Below are 21,571 nucleotides of genomic sequence, written 5' to 3' on the forward strand. Positions count from 1 at the left end.
GGTAATTACCCTAAATGCAGCAGAACTGGAATTCAGCTGTGGGCATCGCATTAAGGACGGATGTTGACAACCAGGACAGAATTCAGAGCAGAATGGATGAGCAGAGACCATCAAAAAGCCATACCACATGTGAAAGAAATACTGAAAGCACTGGAGAAATGTAGAAGGCTCTGAGGAAGCATGATCACTGTCTTCAAATATTTCAAAACCTGTCTTGGAAAGAACAATCTGTGTAGAGTCACTCATGATATAAAAACAGAACCAATGGGATGATAACAGAACAAATAAATCAACTAATATTCATGCCAACTCTATATTAGCTATGGGGGAGGAGGAATGTTACTGAGGTAAAAGAAGTAATCAATACTCATGGGGCCTAAATGCTAGCCAGAGACAAGATAATGCTTTTAAAAAGAATACTCATCTTTCTGAGTAGGGAGTACATAAATATTAAAGGAAAGATATTGATAACTAGTCTTTACCAATTTGGAGAAGTCAAAGTTGAGGAAAGTGGTAAGACAGCGTTTTAAGGACAAAAGAGACTTGGAATTTGAGCTAAACTTTGACAGATGAATCCGTTTACAAAAGTCACCACCCCAAAGCCAAATTGTCAGTAAACAAAACTGCAAACAGATTTCTGAAAATTCTCAGAGAATCCACTTAGGGTTTAAGAACATATAACAATTCTCTGTAATATACCACTTCTCAAACCATTCCTAAGAGGTGATGTGACTCCTTTCTCTTCTCAAACCAGTGCTTCTCCTCCCTCCCCCCTGCCCCCACACACCAGCACAGTGACAAGATGTACCTATTACTAGGGAAGGCACCATTCTAAGCACTTCACACATACTAACTGATGGGTATTACTACCTACATTTTACAGATGTTGAAATGTGTACAACATTCTTCAAGATAGTAGGTCAGAAAAGAAAGTAAAAATAGTCTGAGAATAGAGAACAAGGGGACCCCATTAATGAGGAGAAACAGCTTATCTGAATTGTTCAAAGGCCTGCTGATACTTCCACCAAAACCTCAGAGTTTTCCTATTATTTCCAGACCGAAAAACACAGATAAGAAATTTGTCATTCAGTCAGCATTGTGTGGGAAAAAATCCCCAGGCCTGGGAGTCAAAGTTTTACATTCTTGCCCTGCCACTCATCAGCTGTCTAGACTTGGTCAACACATGTAACCTCATTGTGCCTCAGTTTCCTTCTCTGTAAACTGTGGATAGCCACTTCTGCATGGAGTCTTTGTGAAGATCAATAAAACAGTATTCTTAAAATGCTGCACACATTCTGTAATTCCACTCCTACCATTACCACCATAACCTATAGATTTCTAGTGGTAGATGTTTTATTGGCAGCTCAGATACCTCTGTTCTTTGGAAATTATTCCACTTTTTGGATAGTTCAAGATGAGTTTATCTAATATCACTTTCTGATCTCTTCAATTTCATACATTTTGAAGGGATTGCAACTTCTTATTGGTAAGGGATTTCCATGGATTTACCTTTTTGCAAAAAGAGATTATGCTTTAGTGTGTTTTGTTTTGTAAAGAAGAGGTGGAGGTTCTGTGGGGGGATTGAGGGGGAGGAAAGGGGTGGGAGGAAGGAGGCAGAGGATGTAGGGTGAGAAGGAAGAAGAGGAGGAGCTGCCACTTCTAGAGCTAGATCAAGTGATAATCCTGTAGCACTTTAACTATAACATACAGGAAGATTCATACCTACTGAATAATTTGAGGTTGGCAAAGAATGAAATGAAAGACAATTAATGTTTAATAAGCTATTATTTAAAAAGAATCTTTTGAAGTGAACTTTTTGCCTCCATTTATTTATATGTCTACAGGGCACCCTGTCTTCACTATTCATGCAGTTCCTGCAGGTGTCCCACACCAGTGCTGAAAGCGCTTGTCAACCAGCTGGGCTCCCCGTAACTCCTGCCTTCAGCAGGCAGGACTGGCGTGGGTTATTGCCTCATTCCTCCCGCATTCCTTCTGAGGTTTATGGAAGCACTATTTGTAATGAGCTCCGCAAAGTGTGGAACAAGAAGAAAAACAGTGAAGTATCTCTGATAACATCTACTAATTCCAGAAGTTTCAGGTGGTTAAGTATCCGAGTAACCAAATTATTGTGATTTTTAAAAATTTTATCTTTAGCCCGGCCAGTGTGGCTCAGTAGTTGAGCATCAACCTATGAACTAGGAGGTCACAGTATGATTCCTGGTCAGGGCACATGCCAGGGTTGTGGGCTCAATCCCCAATCGAGGGGCGTGCAGGAGGCAGCCGATCAGTGATTCTCTCTCATCATTGATGTTTCTCTGAAATAAACAAAAACATATTTTTTTTAAAAAAATTTATCTTTATTGTTGAAAGTATTGCAGATGTCCCCTTTGTTTGGTGTGTTTTTTCCCCATTGACCCATCCACCCGCGCGCACCCCTCCCAGGCTTTCACCACTCTGTTTTGTGAAGCACCAAGTTGGTTTCTTGGAAAGTCAAAAGGAGGTTGATCTACAGCTAAACAGAAAATATCATTTGCATACCTGGCTCCAATTTTACTATGTATATTCCTAAGAGAAAGAAAAAAGTTTAAATCTTTATGTTCATTTAATTAAATACATCTAACAAATAGAGAATTATTCAGTCATAGCTCAGAGAGACAAGAACTTGTTTGCTCACTTGCAAACCCTGAGTGTGTGATATCTGAGCTTTGTAAACCCATCATTTATTCATCACTAAAGTCACCTAGCAATGAATGGCCAGCTAATCAGCACTTATGTTATCCAAACACTCCTCACAGTAGTTTCCCCCACCTCAAATAATCCACAGACTTCTCTATCACTAAGAAACAATTCCCCTCTCTCAATCCTTCCTTCCTTCTGTTTATACAAGCACTGGGGGTGTTTGCTCTGGGTGCTATCTTCTCTCTGTGAAGGTCTTATCACCAGTCACACCACACTCAGAGTGCTGCCAGGCAGAGTGCTGCGTCCCAAGGCAGTTGGGAACTGCTGCCCCGCACGTTTACTACAATAACACAGCACATCTCCACTGAACTGCTTTCACCCTCTGCTTTTGGAAAATCTCCAGGCAGGGTCTGTGTTTACATCAGCAAAACTGGTTCAAAACACCATCTCCAGGGTTTTAAACAGGCTCTGAAACACATTGTGCACTCAGCGCAGCTGGGGTCAGTAGGCGGCCTTCCAGTAAATCTGTTACTTCGCTTTGTCCTTCTACTTATTGCACAGGGGCTCTGATTTCCTTTTAGATCATCTCATAAGCCATTTTGTTATTTTTTCCTAAATATTCTGCCAGAACCTTGGCTAACAGACCCTTGCATTATTATGCCTGTTGTCTTCAGAATTCCTTATCTGTAAAGATTCTGCTGATTTAGGTAAGCTAAACTATGTTCTTTCCATCTGATTTTTTTTTCTTCAGCTTTAGGATCATAAAGTCTTTTGTTTACATTTTCAAATGTAAACACAAGTCTTATCTTGTTAAACTTGCCTTTGATTAGCACAGTTACTATTCGATTTAATCCCTTGGTTGGCATTTAACAAGAGCCTTATAAAAGGCTTTGTAAAAGACTGAACATATACAAGGGGGCAGGGCAGGGATTATATGCAGAGCTATAGGGACCATCAAAATGAAACTGTAGAATGTGAGGCTTAAAAACAATTTCTAAATATAATGTAAATTCCTTACAAGATTTAAAGTTGAAACTCTCCCCATTTGTCAATAATCATCAAGTACATAAATGTTAAATTATTTTCACAAACAAATGAGCACATCGAGATACTGCCACACCTAGACACCATGCTGGAAATTTATAGGCTCATCATGGACCTTAGTTTTGCTTACCACCTTCTGAAATCTGAGGTAAAACTTAAAAAACAAACAAACAAACACTCTTTTTCCTCCCCCAAACTATACAAAAAAGCAATATTCCATCTAAGAAGGCTTTCTTACCACACACTAATTTAAAAAGAGGACAAAATAGACATTATAAAATACACTGGTGATTATAAAATACACTGGTGAAACAATTTTAAAACAATAAAGAAACTATAAACACAACTGTAAACTATAACATGATGCTACTTAACTAAGAACACAGAACCCTCTAAAGCAAATGATTCCAATCTAATTTAAAGGAAATGAAATTCAAATAAAACACCAAAACCGCCCTTCCTAACATTTCTCCTTCCCTCTGAAACATAACACAAAGGACCTGAACAACAATTCAAAGAAAATAAAGAAGAATGAAGTATTGACAGAGTGGCTGTATGGATAACAGTATTCTAAAAGTTAAACATTAGAGGTTAATCGATGTTATGAAAACCGATCTGGGAAGAGCAGGCCATTTGTGCTTCTTGAAGTAGACCCTCAACTTGCTTGCTATTAAGCAGACTAATCATGGCTTAGAGAGTACACTCTAACACAGATACCAATTTCTCCGAGAAGGGACACAGGGAAGGGTAGGCAGAGGCCAGGAAAAGAGCAGAAGAAATGGACAGATGCAAGTCACACAAATCCTCAGGCAGAGTGCTTTTCTGTGGGGAAGGCACATTAGACCTCCCTCCCCACTCACCTGTCTTTTCTAGGACAAGGGCAGCAAACACAACCACTGGGTCGGTGCCCTTTGTCCCAGCACTGAACATAAGAAGAAGAGCTTGGTAGCCTTGCCAGAGACATACATTAATTCCTTTAAAGAGTGGAAGAGCTGACTTGGGTAATAGAGTCTACCTCAGTCGATGTTTCTAAAATTAGGTAATTATAAGGAAAGACTGAATTAGATAGTTTAAAAGCTCCAGCTTAAAAACAGGAATTGGAATAAAAAACTTCTAAGCTATTCTTTTTTATGCATCTATTAAGATCCTATTTTAACCAGTCTCCCCAAATTAGCAACAGGGTTGATCTACTTTCCTATTGCATCTGATCTTGAGAAATTTACATTCACACTGTAACAAAAATCTTCCATTTACTATCACTTAACAGTATGTACCTACAATCTCCTAATAAAACTATAAGCCCCACCCATGCATTCACTTAAAAATTGATTTATTTAAAAAGCTGTACTATTCGCTCTTTTCTTTTCTCTTAAATAAAAGACAGAAAGAACCAAACTGTCGAAAGAAGTCTACAGCCCAAGTTATTGATTTAGGAAGTTCTTGGAACCTTACCTCTTCGCAAGTTAAAAGTCTTCAGGGATGATACGCTTGAGGGAGAAGCACAAATCATCTCCGGGACCATGTGTCCTCATGGCCCAGCGGTGGGGAGGCCATCCTCCAGCCCACATTCCCCACCTCACACCACAGAGTGCTGCCTCCACCTCCAGGGCAGGGCAGTGCTGGGCTGGCTGCCTCCCTAAGGGCAGTGGAGTTTCACAGGGCAGTGGAGTTCCTTCCCCAAGTGCAGAACCAATTCCCACTGCACAGTAGCTATTTAAAGAGGTGGGGCCTGCAGGACAAATGTGGCCTTCGAGCCTTCCTGTTTGTGTCCTCGCTCAAATTTTCATCCATTTCCTAAGGAAGGCTATAGAGTGTAGTAAGCCTTAGGAAGGCTGAGATTTATGAAAACAGTGTGCAAGGGCAATTTTTAGAAACAGGTCTTCCCTTTCCTTCTTTTCTCCACAAGCAGATATGAGGCTTTGCAAGTACTTTAAAGTCAAAAGCAAAAACTATCTGTTGTGGTTTGGTAAAGATTTTCTACTCCTGAAAAATTTTTAATCTGAAATGTAGAATGGAAAAAAATTGTGGCTCATTAACCCAACATGTATTACATAATAATACAGAAAAAAATATTTGCAATTTATGGTCAGAGGCAAGGGTTGGATTTGAAAAGCCTTTGCCTTTTACTAGCTTTAATTAAAGAAATTCACTCTGGGCCTCAGTTTCTTTGTCTGAATAAATGGGACTAATAACATGTAATCTACATGTGTTACAAAACCTGCATTAATAACTGTAAAAGGCCCTATACAGTGCCTTACATATGTCAGGCCATGCTATTATTACATTGACGTATCTAATTTCCCAGCTGCTGTTAAAGAATATCAGGCATTAGTAGCTAGATAAAAAGTGCAAATACATCTCCTTTCTTTTCTGCATTTGTCTGCTTGTGTATTGTCTGACTTCCCCATTGGCACCAAGATTGTAGGAGGACCAAAGACCTCATTGGTAATGCTGGTTTAACATATTCCCAGTACCAAGAACAGCTCTTGGCATATATCACCATGCAATATGCAATGTTTGGTTAAATAAATAAATAGATAAATGCATACTTTCAGACAAAATCAAGCACAGTGCTCTACACATAAGTCTGAAACAAATGCATGTTGAATTAGTGAATGAACCACAACTTTTTTTCTATCGAGAAACATCCCAGGAAAATGCAATAGAATTTTAAGACAAGTTGGAGCTGATACAAACATTTGAGATAAATATGACTGTATGTTTTGTAAGATCACCCTGTCAAACATATTATTTAGACAGTTCAAGTACAAACCTCTTACATCATGAACATTAGGTACAATATTCAATATGAATTCATTCACTGAAAAAATTTTTTTGCTTAACTTAGAATGGACCTAAAATCATTCCTCAGGCTTATTTCTGTTAAAAATAGAAACTCTTTTCTGGTGCCTTGGAAGTCCTAGCTTGGTGGCAGTGGGATTTGATAAGGATTCATTGATTTCTTTAAAAGCATTACCAAGATAAGAAGGATAAAGATGTGTGGTCCCTTGTGGTTCTTATGAAACAACTACTAATGTTTAATATAACATAACATGCCAGGAGACAGGACAGTCTCCGGGACCTGAAACAGATTTCATTCTGAGCCTTCACATTGTTGTCTGAGTCCAGTTCAGGCCACTCTAGGCCACTAAGAGACCAAACTTAACTATTTGATAGCTGCTCATTAATCTATTATGTGTACAAAAGATAGACACTTTCATGGATATTTGTCCACTTCAGCAAATTACCAAGGAGGAAGAATCCTGAATCTTAAAGATCATGTGAAACAGAATTCCCTCTTCTGAGGATTTCTCTTGCTTTGCTCGAGAAATAGGAACATGCAGTCTCTCTCTTCCTCTCCTCTCTGCCCTCTCTTGGCTCCCACTTTATAGAGAGAACAAGAGCTCTCCTGCTGCAGACCTTTCGCAAGGCTTAAACATGGAGAAAAGATTTAAAGCCACTTCTCTGAATGAAGTCATTTTAGTTCCAAAATATGAGGAAGCACTTCATAATCATAAACTATGAAAGTTCTACAGTTTTTGGCCGATGAAAAAGAATCTCTGAAAACCAGAGTGGTGGTCAAATAAAAATAGAATTTACTGCTTAAAGCAAGTATCTATCCTCTGTATTTTTCTAAGGTCAAAGTTTCAGACACTGTGAAGATGTTTTTCCGCCACATCCCTTCTCCTCCTTCTCTCAAGCAGTTTCTCTACTGCTGCAGGCATTTTTAACTGAGTAATTAAAGATTCTAAGGAAGTTCTGAAATAGATTTTTGACAGCTTTCAGCAGCAAGGCTTTCTCTCGCCTGACACGTAGCCTCTGGCCTAACAAATACCATCTACATGGAGCTTGTGAGTTCAATTAGAGGGTTATCAGATGTGGCTTAAATGCCTCCCAGAACATGCACATTTGACCCTGGGGCAGGGGGCTGAATTGTGGAAACTGTCATCCAATAGTCAAGCTGCTTCTCCCTCTAATGTAAGAAAGCTTGTAGGCACTCACCCAGAGGCTCCGACAGCCTCTCCTGGGGATTCTGAGGAACCTGCCAGCTATTTCCTGGATTAATAGCGGGACTGCCCCGGCTACCGACAGACTTCATCAAGATATCAATGTGTTACTTGGTTAGCAAATAAAAAGATAACCTCAAGTTACTGATTACACAGTCTTCTTGTGCTATTTCTATCATTATTTGAGACCAGGTATCTGATTTTAATGAACATTTATCTAATACTATAGAAAATATAATAATCATCGTGTAAGAGGAGAGACAATGTACAGGCAAGATTAAAAGGAGCAAATGTAGAACACATTATCACAGAGTCTGCCGTTACTGAGTATGTGCACTGCACAACAGAACAATGAAGAATTTCTCCTTTTGCCATCTGTTGTCGTATAGGACAGCTGATTTCCTATCTGCTGACTCTAGTAACTATGCCTAGTTAGAAATAAAATAAGTAAAGCAAAGTTATAATGAAAGATTAATCTTCGTAATAAGAAAGGTCTGTGATAGCAAGTTCATTCTAAGATTTTAGTGATATTTCTTTTCCAAAATGAGAAATAAAGGGGATACTATTTCTCCTTCTTCAATTTGCTGTGGACAAAGGCTCTTCTAGATGCTTTGAAGACACAAGATGTATAAATAGTGGGTTCCTATTCTCAATCAATTCATGAACTGGTAAGACAGGTACAGAGATAACTATAGTACAAAGGTAGTGTGTGGTAAAGGGGGAAGTAGAGCCTAATATCAGGAGTTGCAGGCACAAAGTGAGAAGGACATAGGCTTAAATTCTGGCTTTGCCACACCCATGCTATATAATCTTGAGCAAATTTCTTAATTCCTCTAAGCCTTGCTTTCCTCATGGGTAAAATAGAAAACATATTAGACCTACCTCATAGGGAGATGGTGACAATTAAATGAATTTATGAATGTAAATCCTTAACAGAGTGCCTGGGTTTTGGAAGTCCTCAATAAATGGCACTGATGCAGAAGAAAACTATTAAAAGATATACTTAAATTGCCATGAACATTCAATGGAGAAAAAAAAAAAAACAGTCTAACCATAACTAAAATAAGAGATATAGAATTTTCTAGCCAGAAAACTTTCCTTGACTTATATCCCTTAAGTTTGTAAGATGATTGGTACAAGAGTACCTGGCAAGAAGAGGGGTACAGCCACTCCTAGTCTTCCCACTGCCATACCCCCTTGTTTTCTGGGATGCCCAACCATGGTCTTGTGTCTAACTTCAGCCTGTGCTAGTCTACATCACAGCAAACGGCTGTGTAGTCTCTTCTCTCTCTCCAACAAAATTACTTCTCTCTCAACATCAGAGATGGCCTCAAAGGCTACCTTATATGTAGGAGAAAACATCCAGAGTATTCATAAAAATGAAAACTTCTGTTTCTGGCAATGATGGATTAAGTGGGACTGGATTAGCCTTTCCAATGTAAATAACTAGAAGACTGGATAAAATATGTGAAAAACTGTTTATAGATATTAGATTAAAGGAAGCACAAAATGTGGTCCCTGAGAAAAGGGGAACATCTGCAGTGAGTTCCACAGTCATCCCATCTTTCAGCCTGAAAGCACATTTCAGACTAGCAGTGCAGTGAGAGGAAACCCAAGAACACTGGGGCTCAGGGAGTTACGGGGCTACAGAACAGAGTGCACTGAGGCTAAGGCAGATGGAATTCTCTAGGAAAAGTACCATGTAGGAAGGATCTATGCAGACAAGGAGCTCAAGAAATCGATACAGGGGTTTCCTTGAGTTTGCTGCTGAATGTTAAGTTGACATACACAAGGTCAACTTTGTAATTATGGGCAAAAAAACAAATAAAGATCTGTAAGTACACAATTCCCAGATCTGCCAAAGAGCTAGGAGACATGTGAGTTGTTACCAGCCAGAATAGGCAGTCTTTGTTGAATACCTGGGCTTAAGGTCACCACACCAAAAATGCTTTTAGTGATTTGACCAGTGGCCCAGTGCACGGATTCCTGCACATTGAAAGGAAATTAATTAGAAGAAATATTTTAATATCTTTATTTGCCCTTTCTCTATCTTAGAAGTGTCAATCAAATTCATGATCAACAATGACAGATCAAAACACATGTGTGTGATTGGCGCCAGTGAGAGCTTTATATGTATCACGTATGTGTGAGTCAATGTTTATTTTTAAATTGCCAGTGTACATCATATGTACTGGCCGGTTGGTCAGTCAGACGGTTGGACAGACATACGATCGGTCACTTAGCCTTTTATATATAGAGATACTTTAAAGTATCAGTTTAATGGTACAGCTAAATCAGCCCTAGAGCAAAGGCTATTATAGACCTGCCCTAACAACCCTTTTAAAAGAAAGAAAGACAATAAAACTTTACACTAAACAAAATAACAAACAAAAAATATCACAAGTCCATCATTCAATTAAAGACTGACACATGCAAAGAATCAGGAAAAGACGTAGAAACAGACTCAAGAGACAGAGCTGATGAATTAGTACAAAAGGATAATTATACTAGTTATTATGATCAATATACTTAAGAATTTCAAACAAAGATAAGAGGAGATAAATGAAAGATTAAAAAGAATAATATTTTAGAGTTTTTGAAATGAAAATATACCAGATGGAATTATCATAACATTAACTAATTGCCAAAGAAGAGACCAGTAAATTAAAAGGCAAAACAATATAGAAAATACCTTACATGTCCTTATTTGTCAATTTAAAAAAAAAAAAAAATATTGAGTGGTAGTGCCAGTGCTGACACTGGAGTGCTCCTCTCAGGGACTGGATGACCCTGGGAGCAAGGACATGCCCTCTCCAATGCACCGCTTTTCCTGCCACCATTGAGCCCTCCCTTCTCTCCATGCCCCAGAGCAGGCATTGCATGGTGGCCCCGCCACTGGGGCACAAAGACAGCGAGACCTTCAGTTTAGGGAATATGATTACAGCTATGCTAGGGAAAATACAAAATTTAGGTATTACACAAATATGGCACTAAGACCAAGAATGTCCCAGATGATTTATGAATGTGAAAGATATGATGTGCAAATACATGTGCCACTTTCACCTTCAGAGTAATCGTTGGTGACAACCTGCACAGATGAAGGTACAAATAATTAGCTGCTGAAACATAGAGCTGCAGAATCTACCACAAACATTTTGAAAGCCAATGCAAGTATTTGTTTTGTAGTTCCTGACCCCTTAATGCCTGATCCTTCCAAACAACCAAATTTAATCCTATTTGTTCATTACAGGAATTGGCTGTTTATCATGGCTGGAGACTTCCTGAATATACCTTTTCGCAGAAAGGAAGAATTGCTCATAAAGAAGAATATACCACAATTCACAGGCTTCAGTCATTTATGGAAACTGGAAAGGGTCATCAAGAAAACAAAAGGCCAAGAGAAATACTGCTGAGAAATTACTTGAGAAATTCTGTAATATTTCTCCAAAGAACCACATTCTTTAACAAAAGTAGTAGGTCATTCTTTAGGATGTACTTGGCATTCTTTGAGGAATTCTCCTGGTGAAAAGATCAACTTACTGAAAAGCAGCCTCCTCAGTATTCCAAATACAGATTACATCCAGCTGCTTAGTGAAATCACTGTTTTAATAGAACATATTTGGATATAGGCAAACTGAGGGCCAAGGAACATTATCAGTGTTGCACTAAAATGTACACCAATCCCATCACAGTCTGTCATGGCACTGGAGTCGCCTGTAGCAACGTGCAGAGTGATGCAGCTCACAATGCTTTGCAGTATTTAATGATAACAGCAGAAAGGAAATACACTTAGAGCAACTTAGAAAACCCACATAAAAATCCCCTCGCCCCTTCCCAAGTAAAACGTTTACTATAATGTTTGAGTTTGTGTGTTGTTTCTAAATATCTTCATAGATTCCATTAACACTCCAGATTTCATCATCTCCTAGTAGTTGTTATTAAGCTCTTTTTAATGGCTTCAACTTTGTATTGGTATATTGTACTTAATGTACTTTGTACCATAGGCAGAGTGTAGTACCCATTTAACAATGCCATGTACCGGTATTGAAAAGGAAGAAACTGCATGTTTATTGATGATGAGGAGGAGGATGAAGTAAAACTACTGTTAACAACAGTCTTTCTTTCTGGTGCTTAACTTCTTTGTGCAAGGCTTTGTAAAGGGAATTTGAAGGAAGCCCCTTAGAATTAAGAGTGTTGAGGAATGCTCTAACAAGCTCTTAGTGAATGTGATTATTAAATGTCAGGGGGCATGGCTGATCTGCTGCATATTTGATCCACGTAATAAAAAGCTGTTGTTATAAAATAAAACATAATTAATTAAAAAGTATATGTCAATTATGTCTCAATAATAAAAAGAAAATATCCAAACTGAAAAACACAGAGAAAAAAGGCTGAAAAATGAATAGAGTCTCAGTGACCTGTGGGATAACATCAAGTAAGCTAACATATGTGTTATTGGAGTCCTGGGATGGGAAAAGGGGATAAAAATGAAATAACGAAATAATAGCTGAACTGTGTCCAAATTCAAAGAAAACTATAAACAAGAGATCCAAGAAACACAATGAACACCCCCCCCCCCCAAAAAAAAAAAAAACAACAAAACAAAACAAAACAAAAAACACAGCCAGGCATATCATGATGCAATTGCTGAAAACAGAGATAAAGAGAAAAAGCAAAAGTAGCAGAGTGGGGGAAAACAGACATCTTATGTACAGAAGAACAAAGACAAGAGTGCAAACTTCTGATTAGGAACAACACAAGCAAAAAGCAGTAGAATGACACCTTTCCAGTAATGAAAGAAAAAAGGTTAACCTAGAATTCTATATCCAGTGGAAATAGCCATAAAAAAAAGACAAAATAAATACAATCTTAGACAAACAAAAGGACAGAGAATTCATATACAGCAGATCTGCACTACAAGAAATGTTACAGTTTTTCAAGAAGAAAGAAAATAATACTAGATGGAAACTTGGACCTACACAAAAGAATAAAAGTGTGGGAATTTGTAAATATGTAGGCACATAAAAAAGAATTTTCTTATATTTTTACTTATTTAAAATAAAATTGACTGGTTAAAACAAAAATAATACCAAGGTTTTTGACATATGAAATAAATAAAATTTATGACAACAAAATCAAAAAGGTCAGGGAAGAGAAAATGAAAGCATAAGGTCATAAGGTTCTTACATTATATGTGAAGTAATATAATATTACTTTAAGGTGTGATGTAATAAGATAAAGTACCATATTGTGAACTCTGGAGAGACCACTAAAAATAATCAACAAAGAGTTATATTATAATACAAGAGTGAAGATGAAAGAGAATACCAAAAAAAAAAAAAAAATGCTTAAGTAATCCAAAAGAAGAAGAGGAAAGAGGAAAAGTGGGGAAGAGAACAGATGGGATAAATAGAAAACATATAGCAAGATAGTAGACTAAACCCAACTCTATATGCTGCCTACAAGAAACACATTTCAATTATATAGACAGAGTAAAAGTAAAAGGATGGACTAAATTTACCACATAAACATTAATCATAAGAAATCTTGCATGGCCATATTAATTCAGACAAAGCAGACGTCATTGTCAGTTTGGGTCTTGAGGAAAGCAGAAATCAAGAACTGAATCAAAGGTTCGCGAGACTGATGGAAGGAAACACTTGTGAAAGATAAAGGTGAGAGGGAGCAGGATTGGGCAGAGAAAGAGCCTCACACTGAGTGCAGGTCCCAGGAAGTCTCAGCCAGGCTAATCGGCAGTCCCCAGCAGATACTGGCCCTGCTCATGTTGTGCTCAGACATGAGCTAACAGCATCCTGCTGACAGGATAGCCGTGGTGTGTCTATGCGGTAGATCCCAGAAGTGTGACAGCTGAGGGTATAGGCTAAGTATACTACTTTTTGGAAAAGGGGTCTGAATAGTACAACTCTATTTCTGCCACAACTTGTTCTATCTATTACTGAGAGAGGAGTGCTGACATCTCCAACTATCACTAGGAGTTGTTTGTTTCTCCTTTCATTCCTGAGAGTTTTTACTTCAAATATATTGAAGCCTTATGGTTCACGCATACACATATAGGGTTATTAGATTTTCTTTATGAAATTAGCCTTTTAGCATTAGGAAATATCACTCTTGTCCTTGGTCATAAAATGTTGTTAATAAAATACTATTCCAAGTATAAAATAAAAAATGAACTCTAGAGTAGAAAGTAGGTGTACTTAGATTGTGGCTATGTTCATTTTTTGAAAATAATTTTTTAAAATAGGTTTTGATTGATATTTTAGAATGGAAGGGGAGGGAGAGAAACACCAATGTAAGGGAGAAACATTGATCAGTTGCTTCCCCCATGCACCCCTACAGGGGATTGAGCCCACATCCTGAGCATGTGCGCTGACCAGGAATCGAACTGGCAACCTTTTGGTGCATGGGACAACACTCAACCAACTGAGCCACATGGGCCAGGGCTGAAAGTAACTTTTGATGATAATCCTATATTTAGAAAAGTTTTATGTCATGTGTCAAAAGAACTGTCTGAAATAATTGTTTTATTTCTAAGTGGAGCTATATGTTTTTCAAGGATTTCTCTCTCAGAACCCAGTATAAAGGCCATTGCCTCTAAAAAGCTCTCCTGTCTCCCAGGCAGTAACAGCTGCTGCCTCCTTTGTGCCCTTGGTCTTGAACATATCTCCATCCCAGCCCATCTCCCTCATTGCATGTATTTGCTCTCACATTTGTCTCTTCCACTAGACAAAATACTCTGAGGGCAGAGACTATCTTATTACCTTCATATCCCCGATGTCTGGCGCTCACTAAGTACTTCATTCATACCCACTGAATGAATTAAAAGCTTAAGTTTAAAATTATAATTCAGAACTAGCCTGGCCCAGTTTTCATTGGATCACAGGAATCGACATGGGCCAGTGTGCCAGTGTTCATGGACCTTGGATTGTAGAAAGTACCTACAAAATTATAAAAAATGTTATTTTTTAACATCAATTCAATAATTGAGATATTTGTCCTTCACTGAAATTACTTAGTCTTATTCTTTTATTCTATGAGGACTCTTCCCATGTACAAATTGAACTGTGTAGAATTAGATTTTATCATCTATTCCTAAAATTCTGAAGAAAAAAACTATCTTTTTTAATGTTTCGATAGAACAAAATAGCCAGGAAAGGGCCAACTAGATACAGGAATATAGATTGGTTATAAAATATTTCTTGATAATTACTTGTCTGCTTTCATACTTTCTTTCCCTGACCACAAATAAACAGCCTTGCACACACTATGAGGGAAGAAGAGGGAGATGTTAAGAGATGCTGAGATGTCATACTCTCTTGAGCCCTGTGAGCCACACTTCTGCTCTTTCATCCCCTCCACTTCAGAGCATCACTGCTATTCTCCTTCCCCATCTGCAGGCTGCACAGGGCTGCCCATGGCAGTTCATCTGCACCGGAGCTGGGAGCAACCAACAAATATTTGTGGGCCACACACTGTGCTGGACACTGGCCGATAGATGGGAGTAAAAAATACAGACTTGGTGCTCCGGGAGAAGAAAATTAGATAGCTATTTGCAGTAACGTTGGATGAATGCTATGATAAGGTAAATGAGGCTAGTCTGGAGTTAAACTCTAATACTAGTGTAAGAATATTCTATCTTGACAAATTAAAGAGACTGTGTCTATTGGACACAATCACATTGGTTTGCAATTGCTCTTTCGCCCTGTTTTCTGATCAGTATATTTAGGATGATAAAACTGCCTCCCCATCATAAAGGTTTTTTTGAGAATTAATGTGAGCAGGCCCAAGCCCATAGTGAATGGTCAAAGCTCAGTCCTGAAGAATGAAATAAATTAATTGTGGATATATTATTTTGCTGGGGCTGCCCCAACAATATACCATCAGTTGAGTGACTTAAACAGAGAAATTTATTTTTTCACAGGAGGCTGGAAGTCGGAGATCAAAGTGTTGGCATTGCTGGTTTCATTCTGAGGCCTCTCTCTTTGGCTTGAAGATGGCCCTCTTCCTACTCTGTCTTCACCTGGTCTTCCCTCTGTGCCAGTATGTGGCCTAACTTCCTCTTCTTATCAGATCAATCAGACTGGAGGAGGGCCTGCTCTAATGACCCCATTTTAACTCATTTGCCACTTTAATTGCTCTGTCTCCAAATGCAGTCACATTCTGAGGTACTGGATGTTGGGTCTTCAACATATAAATTTTGGGGGAACACAACTCAGCATATAACAGTGGGGGAGGCAAAGAGAGACACAGAGAACTCTTTCTAATAGAAGGAATAACGTATTAACTGAAAGAGAATGGTGTAGTGCATTAAAAAGAAACTGAATGAAATAAAATCCTTTTGCAATAGAGATTGTTAGAGAATAAATAGCAAGAGGTGAATCAAGGCATTTGAGAAATGCTGATGGCTTGAGTCATTCCATGGGGATGAAAGGAACCCATGTACTCTGAAAATCTAAACAACAGACTTGGTGACTGATGGAGGGCAGGAGGGAAAAGGAGAATGATTTCCATGTTACCAGCAAATAGGTCAATAATTGTGAAGGAAGATAAAGTCAAATGGGTCTCCTGAATTTAAGAAACCTGTGGGACTATCAATAGGCCATTAGCTATTTGTACTACTGAGTGCTTGTTAAACCCTCACTATGCACCACATAGTATGCCAAGAACTATACTGGTACATACCTTTCTATAGATGAAAAATCTGAACCTTCAGTACATAATATAACTTGGCCATGGCTTCAAGTTCCTCCCACACTCTGCCCCACTCCCACCCTAGGGGTACCACTATCTTGAGCTCTGATACCATAGATTTGTATTGAATATTTTTGTATGGTATATGAATGAAATCATACAGTGTATGCACTTTTCTCTATATGTCTACATGGGTTTTAAAGTCTGCTATATAACTTGGGGGGAAAGGGTTATTGTAGATAGACATTAAGTATAATCTCATGAATTCATTTTCCTGTATTCTAAGAACCCCTGACATGAATATATATAGTCTTACACATTTGTATTCTGAAGTACACCTAGGTAAAATCAGTAATGTGAAATAAATCTAGGGAAGGACAAAGCCCATTTCCATGTTGTATCCTCTGGAAGAGATTGAGTCTCTGATCCCGACTAACTGTAACAAATTCCTGCATATGAATTAAAGATTAGAATGTAAAGTAATAGTAATGGTGAGAGAGGTTTTAAAGGGAAAGTTATATTGCAGTAGCTCAAAGTAAACTGAGATAAGCTTTAGATAATAAATCTGAAATCAACTCTAATTGTTGCTTTATTGAATTAATCCCTTTTTCTAGTTATGAATCTTTTATACTGCTAAGGAACTGCTGTGACTTTGGAAAGTGTTTTGAATGTGCTGTAAAAACAATATAAATGTCAGTAGAAAATAAGCTTTTTACTAGTTTTAAAAATTCTTTTCTAAAACAATTTCATAGAAGTTGTGTATTTAACTTTTCAACATTTTACTGTATGTTCATTATATGATATAACTGTATATTGTACTTGCTGAATTCTGACTTTGTTTCTCACCTGGCACTAAGAACTTCTCTTTCTTAGCCAGCATGTTTTTTAAAAGATCTTAGTATTTAAACTTATCCTGATGATGATACCCAATATAGAACTATATTCATCTTTAATTTCCCTGAAATATACCTTATCCCACCATGATTTAGCACTGCTAACTGGTCTCAGTTATCCAAAGATAGGTTTAACATCACTATGATAATGACATACCATTAAAAATTTCTCTATAAAAGTTGCTTGTGTGTGTTACCTTCTGGGGAGAAACTGCAATAAGACTGAAGATCACATTTAATAGAAAGAAGTGGATATTTTATTTAAGAAGTAAAAAAAAAATAACTATAGCTTCAGAGTCACATGGCCAAAAAAATTATATATTACATTCTATAATAATGTTTTAAACAGTCATTTCTTCTTAATTACCTGTTACCTTATTCCTTCATGAAAATGGTCTTATTTAAGATAAGTAGACATCAAGAAAAGAGGTATAATTATTGCAAACAGAGAATCAATTGTATCACATATTTTAGAGCTATTGATGTGATGATACTCAAGATAAGAACATAGTCACTTAAGGTAGACCAGTATTTGACCAACTCTTAATCACAAAAAGTGGGCTTGATTCTGTGTGTCAGCTTATAGTTAAACTCCTATTAAGAACTGCAGCAACCTCTTTGTCTGTTATGAGCACCGACCATATTTACTAAGACAAAAATCAGTACGCTTGGATTGGAATGTTTCTAGATGAATCTTGACTAAACAGAGCCAGAACTATGCAAGAGCCATGCGTCTGGGAAGACCACCAGAACTCAAAAACAGAAACAGAAATAAGATGCCTCAGCTCATTCAACCCCACTGCCCCAAATATTACCCTTCCGTTTAGTTTAGAAATTATCCATTTTATTAACAGTCAATCTTGAACCAAGCCTCATGCTATGTGAGGTTTTGTATATTACGTTATTCCAACTGTGGTCTGCAGTTATAGAATAAGCTGAGACTTTATTATATGATATATAGTAAATCATAAGATGGCATGAACCCCATGAATCTCAAATACAAATAGGGGAGAGAGAAGGAAGAAATAGTTGATCTCAATTTGGTCTCACTGAAAATATAATACTTTGTTCTTATTGTCACTTTGCATTAGATAAAATAGAAACACGTATCTAAGAAAAACATTTTAAAAGGCTAATTTGAAGAAATTTATTTTAATTAAACAAGTGGCTCTTGTGTCAAAGTAATGCTTTTACTTTAGGCTTTTAGTAAGCAGAAATATTTAATAGTCTCTTTCCATGACTCAAAAAAACTACAAAATAAGACCACTAGTACCTTTTCAAACAGAGCATCTAGATATTACAAGTCCCAGACTCAGCCTAGATTCAGAACCACTTGACTAAATGGCATTTCTGTAAGACACAAAAGCTATTGATTTATTAGGAAATGGTTTGAAGCACTATTTTTACCTCATCTATTACTCCTACATATAGTGTTTACGGCAACAAGAGAAAAGAAATCATCAACCACTGGGTCAAAGACAAGAGTAAATAGAATAATTATGAGCATACAAAGAGGCAGAAAAATAACCTGGTGCGATGACACTGAGCATTGCTTAGGAACCTAGCCTCTGCATTCTTGAACTGTGACCAGAGATGATAAAGAAGTGTTGAGAGGAACAAGCGAGCTCATTGTTACCTGTCTGTGCTCCTGAGGGGAGTGGAGGCAAAGCCTGTTGTATCATCACACAGCAATCCCAGGCTAAGAACTAACCTCGCACCCATGAGAGGCTTCCAGGGCCCTTTTCACAGCAGTCCTTTCTGTTTAGACATGGTCCTCTTTGTGCAGTGGCTGAAGTGATTTAGCAATTGGTTTTGCTGAGCCTGGAACCTCTGTTGCACTGCCTGAGGTCCGTGTTAACTAAAGATACAAATGGCCTTGAATAAAGAGACCAAATTAGGGAGAGAGGATCAAGAGAAAGCTCCTAAGGAAATTTTCAAGTTAAGCACTAGTCCTTGATTGACCTGTGATGCCAGTTATGCAATCAGAATAGGAAGAAGGGTCTGTTTTGCTTCATTGTTTGAATTTGGGTCTATATATATAAAAGCCTAAGGGACCATCTGACCATCCAACCAGTAGCTATGACATGCACTGATCACCAGGAGGCAGCTGCTCAATGCAGGAGCTGCTGAGCTGCGGTGACTTGGCAGCCGTGGTTCTTGGGTGATGCACCTGGAACCAGAGAAGAGGGAGCCCTATACTGGGGTGTGTCACCCGAGAGCTGCCTTCTTGCAATCTGGGACCCCTAGGGGGATATTGGAGAGCCAGTTTTGGCCTGATCCCCACAGGCCAGGCTGAGGGACCCCACCACTGCACAAATCCGTGCACCGGGCCTCTAGTTTATGATAATGCTCACATTCTTTTAAAATAGTTCCAGAAACTGTGGTCATTGAAGTCACTAGGGGAAAGAAATCCACTTGGCCCACTCATGTTTTCCCTCCAAGAGGAGTAATGAGGATTAATAAAAAGCATGACTGAGGAGAAATTTTATTAGTTTACCTAGGGTGAATGGGCATTGGCCAATTTGTAAAGGGAGCTAAAATTAAATGTATATAATAAAGAATGACCACCCTGAAAATTAATCTACTTAATAGTTAAAATATAATCAAATTGGTCTGTTCTACAAATGTACTTTCCTTCCTTTCTAATTAAGCACTATTTTATGAAGTTCAATTTCCCGGAAGCCTGCAATTTTATTAAGAGTTTTGTAGGAATATCTTTGAAATGCAAGAGACTTTGCTATTTCTTATAATAGGAAAATTGGCTCCTTGTCTTAGCAATTGCCAATTACCTTCATGACCCTAGAGAATTTCAAAGACATGAAATCAAACTAAAATCAGAAAGAAAAATTAAATAGCAAATCTTACGGTTTACACAATTACAGAGACAGCACTACCTACAGTATTTTATAATCTATGATGCTGCTGCAGCTGCTTTTCCTGGGTCTGGCAGTACCATCTGGGGGTGGAACACCCCAGTAGAGAACCAGTAGATACTCTAGACACCCCCAGAGAGTATCGTGAGTCCACCAGTTAAGTGATATTTCTTCTTGTTGACTCAATTGGCATTGTTCATTTTGCCTTTCTATGCTCCAGCCCCAACAATCAATTTCTATGCATATTCCTCATGGCCAACATTTTCCAGTCTTTAAAATTACAGTCTCTGATATCCTATGAATCATCCCAAGTTACCGAGCCCTAAATTAGATGCTGCACTTTCACAGGAGACATATTATCTCCAATAGGAGGGATTGCCTCACAATGAGGTCATGGAAACTCTGGTTTTACAGTATGAAAAACAAAAGCATTTCCTTTCTCTTTCGCCTCCAGTGGTTTTTGTTTTTTCTTTACAAGAGATAAAATCTGACAAAGTGAAAATATAACCAGCTGACCTTGTGGAACCTGACCCTGATTAGCATTTCCCTGTGTTTCCTCCGCATTTCATTTTCTATTTCTTATTGTAAGAAACTGTCTTCTGTGACACATTTTAACCAGAGTCAAATTTGGAAAAGAAAATTCATTTTTCAGTTTTGGAAAAGGAAATTCATACACTGCTCCTTTCCCTTCATGCCATCAACCTTTACAGAGCATTACTGAGCATGTGATCATCAAGACAGGCCGGCCGTGGCTTCTGCTCTCGGGGAGCTGCCACCCAGTGTGGGAGCAGGAGGCAGGCAGAATAACATCATAATTATCATTGGCCCGGGCTTCACAGGGAGCACCACAGAGATATAATGGAGCCAGACTGGAAGGGAGGAGGAAGGGTAGTAGGGAAGGCTTTCTAGGCAAAGTAAGCTGTGACTGGATCCCCAAGGACAATAGGACTTAACAGGGTGAGGACTGGCTCCTCAGGCAAGGGCTGCAGGATGTGTAGAAAGGGGGCAGAGTGTGGTGTATAAATGACAAGCTCTACATGTATACTTTACCACATTTTTTAAAAAGCAGCAGCAGTTGGGTTTTGAAATGAGGTAATTATATTTCCCTCAGGCTAGTTACTTACACTCTGTTTCCAAATCTTTAAAATGAGAAGCAAAATAGTACCTACCGCCTAGGTGTAAAACCTTGGGGGTTAACACACATGAAGTGCTTGGCCCCTGCAGGCTTTAGAGGAAGAACTAAATAAATGTTAGCATTTATTATTGTGCATACAGACCCAGAGAGGAGTGAGGGCAGGGTACCTTCAAGACATTGTGAGTTTAAGCTCCCTTCTCCAAGAGGAAAAGTCCAGGAGACATAAGAAGA

General features: G+C 38.3%; 1 protein-coding gene and 1 pseudogene across 2 annotated transcripts in view; one reads left to right on the forward strand and one right to left on the reverse strand.

The window, feature by feature from the left end:
• The window catches only part of ARHGAP28 (Rho GTPase activating protein 28), a 141,497-nt gene that overhangs the window by 93,679 nt on the left and 26,247 nt on the right, over positions 1-21,571 (reverse strand). The gene's annotated exons all lie outside the window — the stretch shown is intronic.
• LOC308255818 (interferon-inducible double-stranded RNA-dependent protein kinase activator A-like) lies at positions 10,590-11,523 on the forward strand (annotated as a pseudogene). Its single transcript has one exon. The product of its transcript is annotated as an interferon-inducible double-stranded RNA-dependent protein kinase activator A-like (transcript).

The sequence above is a fragment of the Plecotus auritus genome (genome assembly GCF_963455305.1).
Source record: "Plecotus auritus genome assembly, chromosome: 8".
Lineage (NCBI taxonomy): Eukaryota > Metazoa > Chordata > Mammalia > Chiroptera > Vespertilionidae > Plecotus > Plecotus auritus.